The 12168-nt window shown below is 43.2% G+C and overlaps 1 pseudogene; it reads left to right on the forward strand.

Moving 5' to 3' along the window:
• The first annotated feature begins 7277 nt into the window (after positions 1 to 7277).
• The window catches only part of LOC101639407, a 149465-nt pseudogene continuing 144574 nt past the window's right edge, over positions 7278 to 12168 (forward strand).

Here is a 12168-nt window from a genome sequence, read left to right on the forward strand (position 1 = left end):
TTCTATTCTGACACCTTTCCAGTCCCCTTTTGCCCCTTCCAAATTGCCCTCACAGGCATGCATCTTATTAATCTTTTGCACCTTTAATCCTGAATTGACACATACTTCCTGGGAGAACTGCAGTTTTTAAACACTCGTCTTCGGACTCGTAGAGCCCGTATGCACAACAGAGTAGAGCATTCCCTGTCCTCCATCCTCTGCCATCCCCACAATTGTTCATACGGTTGAGCCCATTGTTGTAGCCCCTGTGCCATCCAGCTCAAGGATAGGCTTACTCTCCCATCTACCAAGCACTGGGTTATCCTCCAAGGATCAGTCCTTCATGACAATCCACAAAAAGTCTCACCTTTCTTACATCAAAGGAGCATTCTGGCTGTAATTCTTCTTTGGGCTGTCCACGGAATAGTCAATATTCTCTGCCAACTGACCTTATGCTTATGCTATTGTCTCCATGTGTGAAAAAGATAGAGATCTTATTTTCTCTAAGAATGTGTATATAGATACTATAAAATGAAAGAATAAATTTGAGGATAGATACTTTAGCTTATTATAAGAGATATGCTTTTATTATGAATATTTATAACATGAGATATCATACAGCATGTACAACATGAATTTAGAAATAGCATTAACCCTTTATGAATAATTTATTACATACTTTGGAACATGTATTTTATGTTTCCATAAACTTTTATTCTGAACAGTAAAGATATTTTATGTCTTTATGTTTAAATTGTATGCATCCTTTTTCCTGCCAAAATCATCCTTGTCCACAAAACAAATCATTGAAAGAGAACTAAAGCAATATCACCCTCTAGTCACAGCTTTCGCTTCCTAGCCTCCAAAACCTTGTCAGCCCAGGTTCAACGGGATCCACACCCACGGATTCACAGCTTAGCAACCACTGTCCACTTGTGATCGCCAGTACTCATCTCTTCAAGTTCATTACCTGTTTATATCTGTCACCACCAGAAGTCTCAGACCTTCAGGTCCCCCTCACAGCACACATTTTAATCCCCAAACATCACTTTGTCCCCCTAACACAGCCCAATTGTTTACGTTTCCCAATTCCTGAAGTCTCTCTAGTGAGCCCTCTGGAATTTATGGTCCAGTATCCATTAAGCCTTCATGCTCTCCTTCCCAATTCCCTTCCACTGGCTCTTAGGGATATTTGGCTCTCTCTTAAGGAGAGAGCTGCCTTTGCAGACATGCAGGCAAAGCTGTCTTGTCTCGCTTTGTCGTCACACAATCAATCGGGGGCAGGTGTCTCTCTTCCTCCTCAGTGTAACCTACAAGCTGTAATAACTCTATGGTCCTGAAACTGTGTAGAATTGATAAAAAGACCATTACCACTTCAACCGTATATCTCTTATCACTCTGTGCCTCATCTCTGGGCAAAACCAAATCTTTCACTTTTCACAAACATAGCAGAAAATATCCTATTATCTTCCTCCAAGACATGGCGTGAAGGGTATCTTGCCCGATAGCAGATAGATTCTGACTGAAAGCAGAGGATACAAGAGAGCTGGTTATCTGTGCTTTGTTGCCTATACAAAGAAATTTGACCATGTGGCTTTTAACAAATTGTTTATAACTTTTCAAATAATAAATTCCAGAATAGTTCATTGTGCTTATGTGGAATTTGTACATAGACCAAGAGGCAGTTGTTTGAAGAGAACAAGAAAATGCTGCATGGTTTAATATTAGGAAATGTGTGCTTCAGGGTGGTATCTTGTCAGCATACATTTTGAGTTTGCATGCTGAGTAAGTGGTCTGAGAATCTGGACAATATGAAGAAGAACATGACATCAGGATCGTGGAGGCTAATTACCCACATGTGTGAATGAGAAGGCAGGCTTGAACACTGAGATTCTTAGCCAGAATTTTATTTGGAAAGGAAAGTGAAATACAAATTGTAAGGTAATTAAGACATTGGTGGTGGGGGTGGGGGTGGTGAGATAAGTAGAAAAAAACGGCCAATCCTGTGACCTCAACCAGATTGGAAAGAAGGGGAAGCCAGAAGGAGTGGGTAGAAGAGCAAAGGCTAAAGATCACAGTGTCTTGTTTCTTTGCAATGGAAGATTGTGAAGAGTGGGGGTGAAGTCATGACACAGCTGGAAGAGTTGGCAAGCATGATCAGAATAAGGGCTCATGGAACACAATCCTCGGTGTATATTTGTTCCTGAAGATGTCACATAGTTTCCTATGGGCCTAGGAAAATACTGTTAGAATTAAGGATATTAGCATATATTGCATATTAGGAGATTTTGAAGTTATCTAGGCTTCTGGAATTATAAAGGAGGATAGAAATATTCTTATTTAATGTTTAGGTTAGGAATCTGAAATAGAGAGATAGCGTTGCTTTGAGTTGCCACTGTTATGTAGGATAAGAAAAAACAATCTTTGACAAATTAGGTCGACATTTTTATCTGATTGTTTTAAAGATTGCCCCATATTAGTTAATATTGAGACTTTTTTTCCCTCGGCAATTTAGAAATCAGTTGCTTGAAGTAAATCAGGGCATCTGCATGAACATATTAGGAAAAATGAAAAGCACCAAAGCCCACACCCGTAGAATCAGTTCTGCCTCATGACAACCCTATGTGGTCATTATTCAATGTCACCAAGTTGGTTCTGAGTCGACAGGCACACCAGAAGAAAACACTGCATGCTCATGTGACTTTATGAAACAGGGTAGAATTGAGTTTCCAGACTGTAACTCTTTATGGGAGTAGAAAGCCTTATCTTTAACCCTTGGAGTGGCAGGTGGTTTTGAATTGCTGACTTAGTAGTTATCAGCCCAGCGATTTACCATGACACCTTCAGAACTCCTTAAGCAAATAACAAAGGAATTTAGCAGTTGCTCTCTTTTGTTCTTGAATGAATTATGTTTCTCATAAAGGAAATAACCCTCCTTTGTTTACACACAGATTTCCTAGAGAGGCAGGGAGTTCTAAGATTCATTACAGATACAAATTGAACTTATTCCTATATTTTATCCGTTTCAGGTACTAGTCAAACAAGCAAACCAATTCCAGATGTGCACATCAATTTGTGTTTTGTTTTGTTCTTTTACAGTGATGCAGCATAGATTTCCTTGTTGACTCCAAAGTTGTTGGGGAAGTCATGAGCTGGTATCCCTGTTATTTGTCACTTGTAGGAAGGGGAGCCTACTTCCAAGGCAGGGGTGGCAGGTGGTGCTGTGCACAAATTTGCACACGTTATTAGCACTTTGACAACAGGGGCTTTGCATCTGTGGAGAACACAGAACAGGTGCCATACCCCACTGGGCTGGTTCCCAGTAGGGGCTTTTAGTTAGCTTTCAAGAGATAAAGAAAATTGCCTCTTCACCTCCTGAGGAAGATAATTCATAAGCACATGCCAAATAACTGTGACTAATTCTATAAAATCGGTTGTCACTTGATTGGAGTTCAGCAAATTTTCACTCTTTGTAGATAGGAAGGTGCTCTTTGATAGTAAAGGATGAATCATGCGACGGAACTTACTGAGTCAGTGGTACATTTGGATGGATACGGTTGGACACTGATTCTACTATTCGGTGACAATGACCCATTAATTAGCAATACATTTTAATCCCCAGCTGTTTGAAAACACAATGGATGGAAAGCCCGAGTCCTGGAAAGAATGGTAACACTTTGTATGAAACATTTTGAAGCTTAAGTGCTAGGCATTTCAGGCATATGCATTGATCAAAGAAGGTAGGTGACAGTACCTGAGACTTTGAATCCAGGAAGGATCTTCCAGGCAGTTGTACTATGGAGGTTTGCCAGAGAAATGTATAGCTGGGGATTAGGAAGTCATTTTGAATGAAAGTTAGAAGTAGAAGTTAGATGGAATAGGGATAAAAGTAAAGCAAACATTCAGCTGTAGAGGTAGGAAGGGGCTAGATTCTCAAACTAAAGATGCCTCCACACAGGGACAGAATCTAAGTCAATCAAGAGGAAAAGGAAACACAGATGCTGTTATGTTCAATAACTAAACTAACATAATAATTTTTTTTAAAAAGAAAGGGTTTTATTTAAAATGCTTAAGAATTGTAGTGAAAGCCTTATCTTCCATAAGCTGATTAATTCATTCTTATGAATTGTCATCTATTGTCATCAATAAATAAAAAAATTACAACCAGAGTTATACTCCTTGAAACAAAATCATGTACCATCCTCTCAGGTCTGTAACTGTCTGATCATCTTTCAGTGTTTTGTCCTGCTAATTCTTATGCTCCTTGGAACTGTTTTCCACCGGTATTTGGAAACTGCTGCTGCTTTGTCCTTATTTTCAATGACTTTGAGTCTGTTTCCCATCCCACCTTACATTTCTCCTGCTCTTTATTGACGGATAATTAGTAAGACCATGCACTGTTCCCATTCCCCCAACCTAGAATTCCATGACTGCCTCTCCTAGACACACTCGTGTTCACAGGATGACCTTTAGCTTTACCCTGGACTGTGCAATTAGTTCTTTATGATCAGCAGTGAAATCTTCCATTCATCTAGCCTTCCCCAGGACCCTAATTATTGGAGCTGGTGGGCTGAGTATTTAATACAGATAGGTTGAATGTCATGAATGGATGAGAAGCATGCATACAAGAAACAGTGAATGCATGGCAAAACTCTAGTGGACAGATGAATTCATTCCCATTGTTTTGAGAAGGACACTCCAAATATTAATCACTCTTTAGGCCTAAAAATGTCTCCAACATTTAGGAAGCACTAAAGTTTATGTGCCACAAAAAGGTAACAACAATAGTTGTGCCTCTTGCAGATTGTGATCAGTATCACCGTATTGAACATATCATAAGTAGGCAAGTGTTTTCTTCTTTGTGTTTTTACCATAAGTAATAAACAAGCTATCATCCCCACAATGCTTGTTTTCTTCTGATCAGAGAAGTATGTTGCAGGTGAGTGATGGATTTCCCAGAGGAAACTTTGCCCTCTCAATAGGACCAAGGAAGGAGGATGGAGTCCCTCAATGGAAAGAGTGCCTACTATTCAAGACTGTTACAAATGACCAGTGTTGAAGGAGGAGAATAAAATCTTTGCTCAGGCAGCAAGGGAACTTTATGAACATTTACGGTTCCCCCTGTATCTGCAAGAAGCACCAGAGTATGCGCAGTGTTAACTGCCTTGCCTATTTCAGAGCTAACTGCAATAGAATGAAGTTGAGGACCTCCATGTACCAAATCCCCATGCACTTATCTTTCCATTTCCCTCTCCATGATGGCCTTTGTGATGATGTGAGTTAATATCAATTATCTTTTGTGTTTGATGGCCAGCAATGAGACGATTAGAGCATTATTGCTATAGCCTAGTGTTGCAACCATTCAGTGCCCAGGTGCTATCTGAGGAGTTGGCAGCCCAATCAAACCCATCCAGTGACTCCTCGGCAGGACAAAGACTTGGTGATCTGACCCATCAAGACGGTAGCTGTTAGGTACCATCTTGTTGGCTGAGACTCTTAGTGACCCCATGTCCTGCAGATGGAAGCATTGCAGGTCCTGTGCCATTCTTACATTGGGCATATCCTTGAGTCCATTGCTACAGCTCATGGCTGTCATCCATCGGGAGGACACCACCCTTCTCCTCTGTCACACAGTGTTGCTATGAGTGGAAATCGACTTCACAGCACCCAGCAACCTGTTGCCATAAAATCCCCAAGAACTCTCACCAGGATACATGACTTACTTGGGATTTGGCTACTGCTTAAGCCCAGCCGGGTTCAGATTAACCAGTTTGCAACACGCTTTTTGATCTGCACGGCCAGCTCTTTAAAACCAGTCAATGTGAAGTAGAATCTCAAAGTGAATACTCAATTCCCCTGCCAAAATTAAAAGAAACCCCTGTAGGCAGGGGCAGGCAGGGCCCCTTCTTCGGCAGCTCAGGAGGTGCTCCTCCCTCTGCAATCCCCAGAGGAAGCGAAACCATTTGTGCCAGCAGCACCGCTGGGGGGCACGGTCCCTGAGAGAGCAGAGCACAGCTTGGAAAGCTGCTCTTTGCGCTCCGGCCCCATGGAGACATCTCAGCACACTTGAAGCCGCCACGGAGGGAATCCATTTAAGTGTTGTGCTTGTGGAACAGATTAGGAGATAAAGACTTTCATTAAAAACATTTCAGCTTTCCACATGGCTCCAATTTAATACGATTCAAAAGCACACTGTTTCTCTTTTTGCTCAAGGCTTCTTTTCCACACACGCTGTAGAGCATTTGGGAGTTGGGGGGCATGCTCAGAAAATCCCTGTGGGGAGCAAAACAACCCCAGATGAAGTGCCCGCTCAGCCTCCGCTTACGGCATCCACGGGGAATCTGAAAAGAAAGGTGTGCTCTGAGGACTTCCTTATCAGGCACTGAGATTCTAGGTCAGGGGTTAAGTGTCTGCCTCCTAGCTGGCAGGTTGGCAGTACAAACACTCGCCGAGGCATCTTGGAAGAGAGGCCAGACAATGTGCTCCTGGGAAGTCACAGCCATTGTAAACCCTGTGGCACAGTGGGACTGACCACACTAGGAAACCATCACTCAAAGTCAAGGGAACGGCAATGAGCAACAACTGCCACCACAAAGCCCCTAAAAGTGAAAACGTCGTGGTTCTTCTACAGACCATGCCCTTTATATGTAAAGCTTTGGTCAATCAAACACACGCCTACCGTTCTTTAATGCCATTATGGGAATGATATCATTAGAAGTTTCCTTTGATTTTTCACGTACAGTAAAATATCTGCTCTCTACTACTTGGTGAGCCAATCATTAGGAACAGCCTCCATTCTTAGCACTTGTGTAGCAGCAGGCGTGCCATCAGAACCTAGCTCACTGCAGAAGGAGGGGGGCGTGAGAATTAAGATCAGCACAAGGCAGATTTCTAGGCGATGAAGGTCAGATAGACGTCCATGCTCCTCCTTTCCTTTCACCCACGTGGACCCCAGGCTCTCCCCCCCCCCCTCTCTGCCTCCCTTCTGAGTTCAGTGATCGATTTCAGTGTCCACCCAGAACCCACAGATCACACTTACAGTTCAGTGTCTATTAAGGAAGGAACCAGGTACAGCTTGAGATTGGAATCAGAAGGCATACAGGTAAAGTCTGGAAGCTTCCCCTGAAGTGTAGATCACACCCCTGGCTGCTTCAGGACAGCTCTCTCAACTCCTGATGGCAGGTCCCCCTTCTCTCTGTCATTTGTATGCCTTCCAGCACCCTCAGGGGGAGATCCTATCAGATGCCCGGGGACAGGCTGCCTTTAGATTTCCCTGCTTTCACCTCGGCATCTACCGAATGGCCCAGTTCATATCCAGTGTGGTATTTTCACTCAGTTCCCTTAGCCAGATTCCTAGTGGCAAGTTTCTGCTGCACGGGCTGCACGTGGGGTCTCTAACACTACAGTGGTTGATACAGACAGACACCCAGAACCATACTGAGACGCGGGCTGAGGCTGGTCCTCAGAGCCCCGGCTGCAGTCTCCAGAACTTGCTTGCGAACAGAATCCACTGTCCTGACCAGATGGCTTGGCCTCTATCCTACAAGGCAATACTTCAGTCTTGGCAGGTGTGTATGGGCCTGCTAAAGTGAAGGTCAGCAAAACTCTTCAACAAGGCCACGCTGGAAGTGCTCCTGAGGCCGAAGATTGGGCTTCCAGGTGTGGCCCAGAGGAACACGTGCGAGGCAATGGTTCTGGGGGCACTGCACCCCCGCACCTCCATCACTGTGGTGCTGCAGGTCATGAGCAATACTGGCTCCCTCCTGGCCTGTTGCCTGAATGCTGCCTGCATGGCACTGGTGGATGCAGGTGTACCCATGTGAGCCATCTTCTGTGGCATCACCTATGCTCTGGACTCTGATGGGAATCTTGTGCTGGACCCCACAATGGAGCAAGAAAAGGAGGCCTGGGCCACACTGACTTTTGCACTCGACAGTGTGGAGCAGAAGCTGCTGATGGCCAGCCAACTTTGCAGAAGTCTCCCTCACAGGCCTCTCACTGTCTTCAGTTTTACAGCCATTGACTCACTTTCTAGATGTTTTAGGAGATTCTTCTTCAACTTCTTGTTGTATATTTCTTCTCTTTTCTCTTAAATTTTCTATTTTTTTCTCCTTTCGGTTTTTTCTTTCTGCCTATGTACTTCTGAGGGATTCTCTCCTTAAATAAGCAAATGCTTTGTCAAGTTCAAGGCATGGCCTTCCCACTAGGGCCAGGAACTAATCAATCCCTTTGGGGAAATCATAGTAATTTCCATAGAACATGCTGTCTTTGTTTGCTTGGTATATTGGCCAGTCCATTAGAGTTACATAAAGCAGTCAATCACAGGACAGATATCAAATCATTAAGTTGTTTCCAGTGTCCTCATCAACTTGGACAAAAGTACAAACCTTCTGGGGTGGAAAATTAGGGAAGAAATGACTCCTCGGAACTTGGGAGGAAATAAATCTCTCAATTTATTTTTCCAAGGATGATTGCAAAAGGACAGAAATAGGAACGCATTTGACCACAGCAGTATAGGGTAGGATAGATGTAATAGTGTGTTTGAGTCAACAGTGTCCACATCTAACCCTGGCACCTAGATCTTGTAACTCTATTACCTAACATTGCAGCAAGGATGGCACAGATTTGATGAAGGCTAAAGGCACATGAGATGAGAAGTTTACCCAGAATAATCCTGGTGGGCCCAAGGCAATCACATGGGTTCACAAAAGGAGAGCCCCACTCTTGGCCTCAGAGAACTAGATAGATGGTAGCAGGTCAAACGATCCCACATGCTGGCTTTGAAGGTGGAGGAAGTGATCCCCAACCAAGGAATATGCATGCTGTCTAGATGTAGGAAGCTGTGACATGACAGATTCCCCCACCCTGGATTCTTGAAAAGGTGCTCAATATCTAAAATTAGCCCATTTATGGGAGTAACAAAACAGACCCATTTACCCTTCCCCAAACCAAAACATTCTCATCCATCAGGAAACTTTGATAAGGAACTCAATGACATCACTTGGTTACTCATCTCAGTTCTTAGCTGGGGTTGAGTCTTTATTCCCTAATGCTACCATCCGGGTCTGTTCATGACCTCTGCTTCCTCTGGCACTGCTGTATTTGCTTCCTCTGCCCTCATCCAAAGATTACCAAGTCTAGGAGAGCCATAGGAAGGACCCATGACCAGGGACATGTTCCTCTCCTGGCTCTCTGAGAAGGAAACCCCAACAGAGGCTGTGTGTTCAAGGCTGTTTTGAGGCTAGCCCACATACTTTAGTTAATTACCAAGTGAGATTACTAACAATATGACCGAAGTCCAACGTGGGAGTGAGGATGTGGTCAATCCCTGTAAAAATGAACTGGAGACTGTATTGTAAACTGGCCAATAACTTGTAAGCCACTTAAGTGGATAGTAAATGACCATTCATTTATAAAATTATACCTGACCGATCATTTGGGGGAGAATTACAAACCCAGGGCTAGAAAGCCCACATTAAAAATAAACCCCACAGCACTATGATATTATAATCACTACATGAAGTCCATATTTATTCATTAAACAGAAAACATGTGGAATCACAGCATGCAGAAAATATGGAAAAAAGTTGCCCATGTAATATGAATGTTTGGAGAAATATAAAACAAAAAGTGAACAGAACACACAGTTTACTTTAAGGGATATTCAGTCTTAGGCCACTAGACAGTCAACTGGAAGTGCTTAAGTTCAGCATTTAACTTTCTGTCTGGTACAGCACGCTAAGGAGCTGGAGTTTTCTGTACACACACTTACCCACTCGCTCCTCAGCTGCCTGCGGTGAAGTCTCTCACAGATGAGCGCTGTTCGCCGTGTCGTAGGCATGTCCCTTATGGTTTGTTCAGAATGGCTTAGGTGACTATGCTTGATTTTCATTTTCCAATAAAAGATACTTATAAGTTTGTTTTGACTTTATATGGAGATCAAAGATTTTCCACATTGAAGCATATATTCAGATGAACATAATCTGCCACTGAGGAAGAAGTAGGAAATAACTGAAATCATCAGGGGATAGATGAAAATTTTTCTAGACCTGAGGTCACTGGGAGAAGCCAAGAAGATAACCATTATAATCCAAATACTGTAATGTTTCCTCCTTCCCATTTGGTACAATGGTAAGGTTTGTCCATAGGGGGCACTAGAGGGAACAATATATAGACTTGCAATGGAATGGCCAATTTGCAAGTGTCTCCTATTCAGCCACCCTGGAGTTTAGTGTGAGTTGTGACTTGCCCAGCACTCTGCATAGTGTCTATTGCCTTGCCTACCTACCTTTGAAGTCTCTGATAACCAGTGAAGTGCACCTGAGGGAATGCATGAAACCCTGGGACTTGTACTGAATAGGTTTAAGTAGCTATAGATGCAGCAAATTCATAGATTCTTTGTTGTCAGCACAACCAGTCCACATGCCCGTCTGAAGAAACAAAGCTTCTCTTCTTGAGATCCTTCAATAATTTCTCCTACCAAAGTTGCCTTGGGGGATGAGGACTTTCTTAAGACTCACACCTTGACTCTTCCTCATTGACTTCAGGACCTCAACAAGATCTAGGTTTCAGCACAACCCAAACAGAAGTAAAAGAACGGGTCCCCAGTGAGTTTAGAATGCATTCACCATCAGGTGAATACAATTGAGTACAGTATAGGGCAAGGTAACTTTTCTCCTTGCTTAGATATACTACAATTGATACCCATGGAAGCAGCAGTCAGGAGATCAAATGACACATCACATTGGGCATATCTGCTGCACAGGCCTCTTTAAAGTGTTGAAAAGCAAAAAGGTTGCTTGGAGGACTAAGGTGCACCTGACCCAAGCCATGGTATTTTCAGTGGCTTCCTATGCATGTGAAGGTTGTACATTGACTAAGGAAGACCGAGAAGAATTGATGCATTTGGATTATGGTGCTGTTAAAAGAACCAACAATCCTCTCTTCAAAGACGCATAGCCAGAATACCCCTTGAAGGCAAGGGTGGTGAGACTTCATCTGACATCCTTTGGACATGTTAGGAAAGATGAGTTCCTGGAGAAGGGCATCCTGCTTTGCAGAGCTAAGGGGCAGTGAAAGCGAGGAAGGCCCTCAGAAAGATCAATTGACACAGCAGCTGAAAAATAGGCTCAACGAGAAGTACAATTTTGAGGATGGTGCAGGACTAGCGGTTGTTTCCTTCGGTGGTACAGAGGGTCACCATGAGTGGGAAGCAGTTCCATAGTATCTAACAATAACAACAACAAAACAACAGCAGACAATATTTCATTCGTGATTCATCAGTTTCCATTAGTGGAAGCAACTCAACAGCAACTAAAATCAACAATAACATGCACGCGAAGATTTCCTAACCTCCCCCTTGCATCTAGAGCACTCTCTGGAGTCTGTGGGTGTGCCACTGGCCAATGGAATGCTCCTTAGCCCCGAATCCACCCTTTTGGTGTTGCTTTATGTCAAGGGACCAACGCTTGTAATATTTCCTCTTTGCCATTCATACTGCACAATGGTAAGCTCTGCTAGTAGGGGGTGCTCCTTTGGCCCAAATTTAGTACACACAGTGGGGCTCATCTTCTAGACTTTGCTCTCTCTTCAGCAGGCAGTTCCCAGTCAGGTTTCCCTAGGATACCAGAGTTGACACATCCGATCCATCACACTGCTCTGATTGAAAAAAATAAAGAGAAGAAAACCCACACACAACCAACTATCTCACCGCCATTGAATTGATTCCAACTCACAGAGACCATACAGGATAGACTAGAACTGCCTCTGTGGATTTCTGAGACTGTAATCTTTTTGAGAGTAGAAAGACTCATTTTCCTCCTGAGGAGCAGCCCGTGATTTCAACTGCTGACCTTGTGGTTAGCTGTGCAAAGGGTACCCGACTATATCACCAGGGCCACTTCAGGTAGCGGATGTGTAGCTTTGATTCTTGTGGATTGGCTTGGTGAGATGTGTTTCTCTGATGCCATAGCCCTATTCTGTCCTCTCTCCTGCTTTCACGTCCCTTTCCTATGTTATTTTAGGAAGAGACACATTGGGAAATCTTGAGATTTTTAAAAGATTTTCAGGCAGATAAGTTCATTTTATTTAGTTAAGCATCTTTCTATCTTGTTACTTTCTTCTTTTGATCAAACACTTGGAGATTATGCTCATGCTAAGTTTCACACCCATCAAATATATTAATATCTA

Source organism: Echinops telfairi, unplaced genomic scaffold (assembly GCF_000313985.2).
Source record: "Echinops telfairi isolate 266 unplaced genomic scaffold, ASM31398v2 ScPeMD7_7400;HRSCAF=8409, whole genome shotgun sequence".
In the NCBI taxonomy this organism is placed as follows: Eukaryota; Metazoa; Chordata; class Mammalia; order Afrosoricida; family Tenrecidae; genus Echinops; species Echinops telfairi.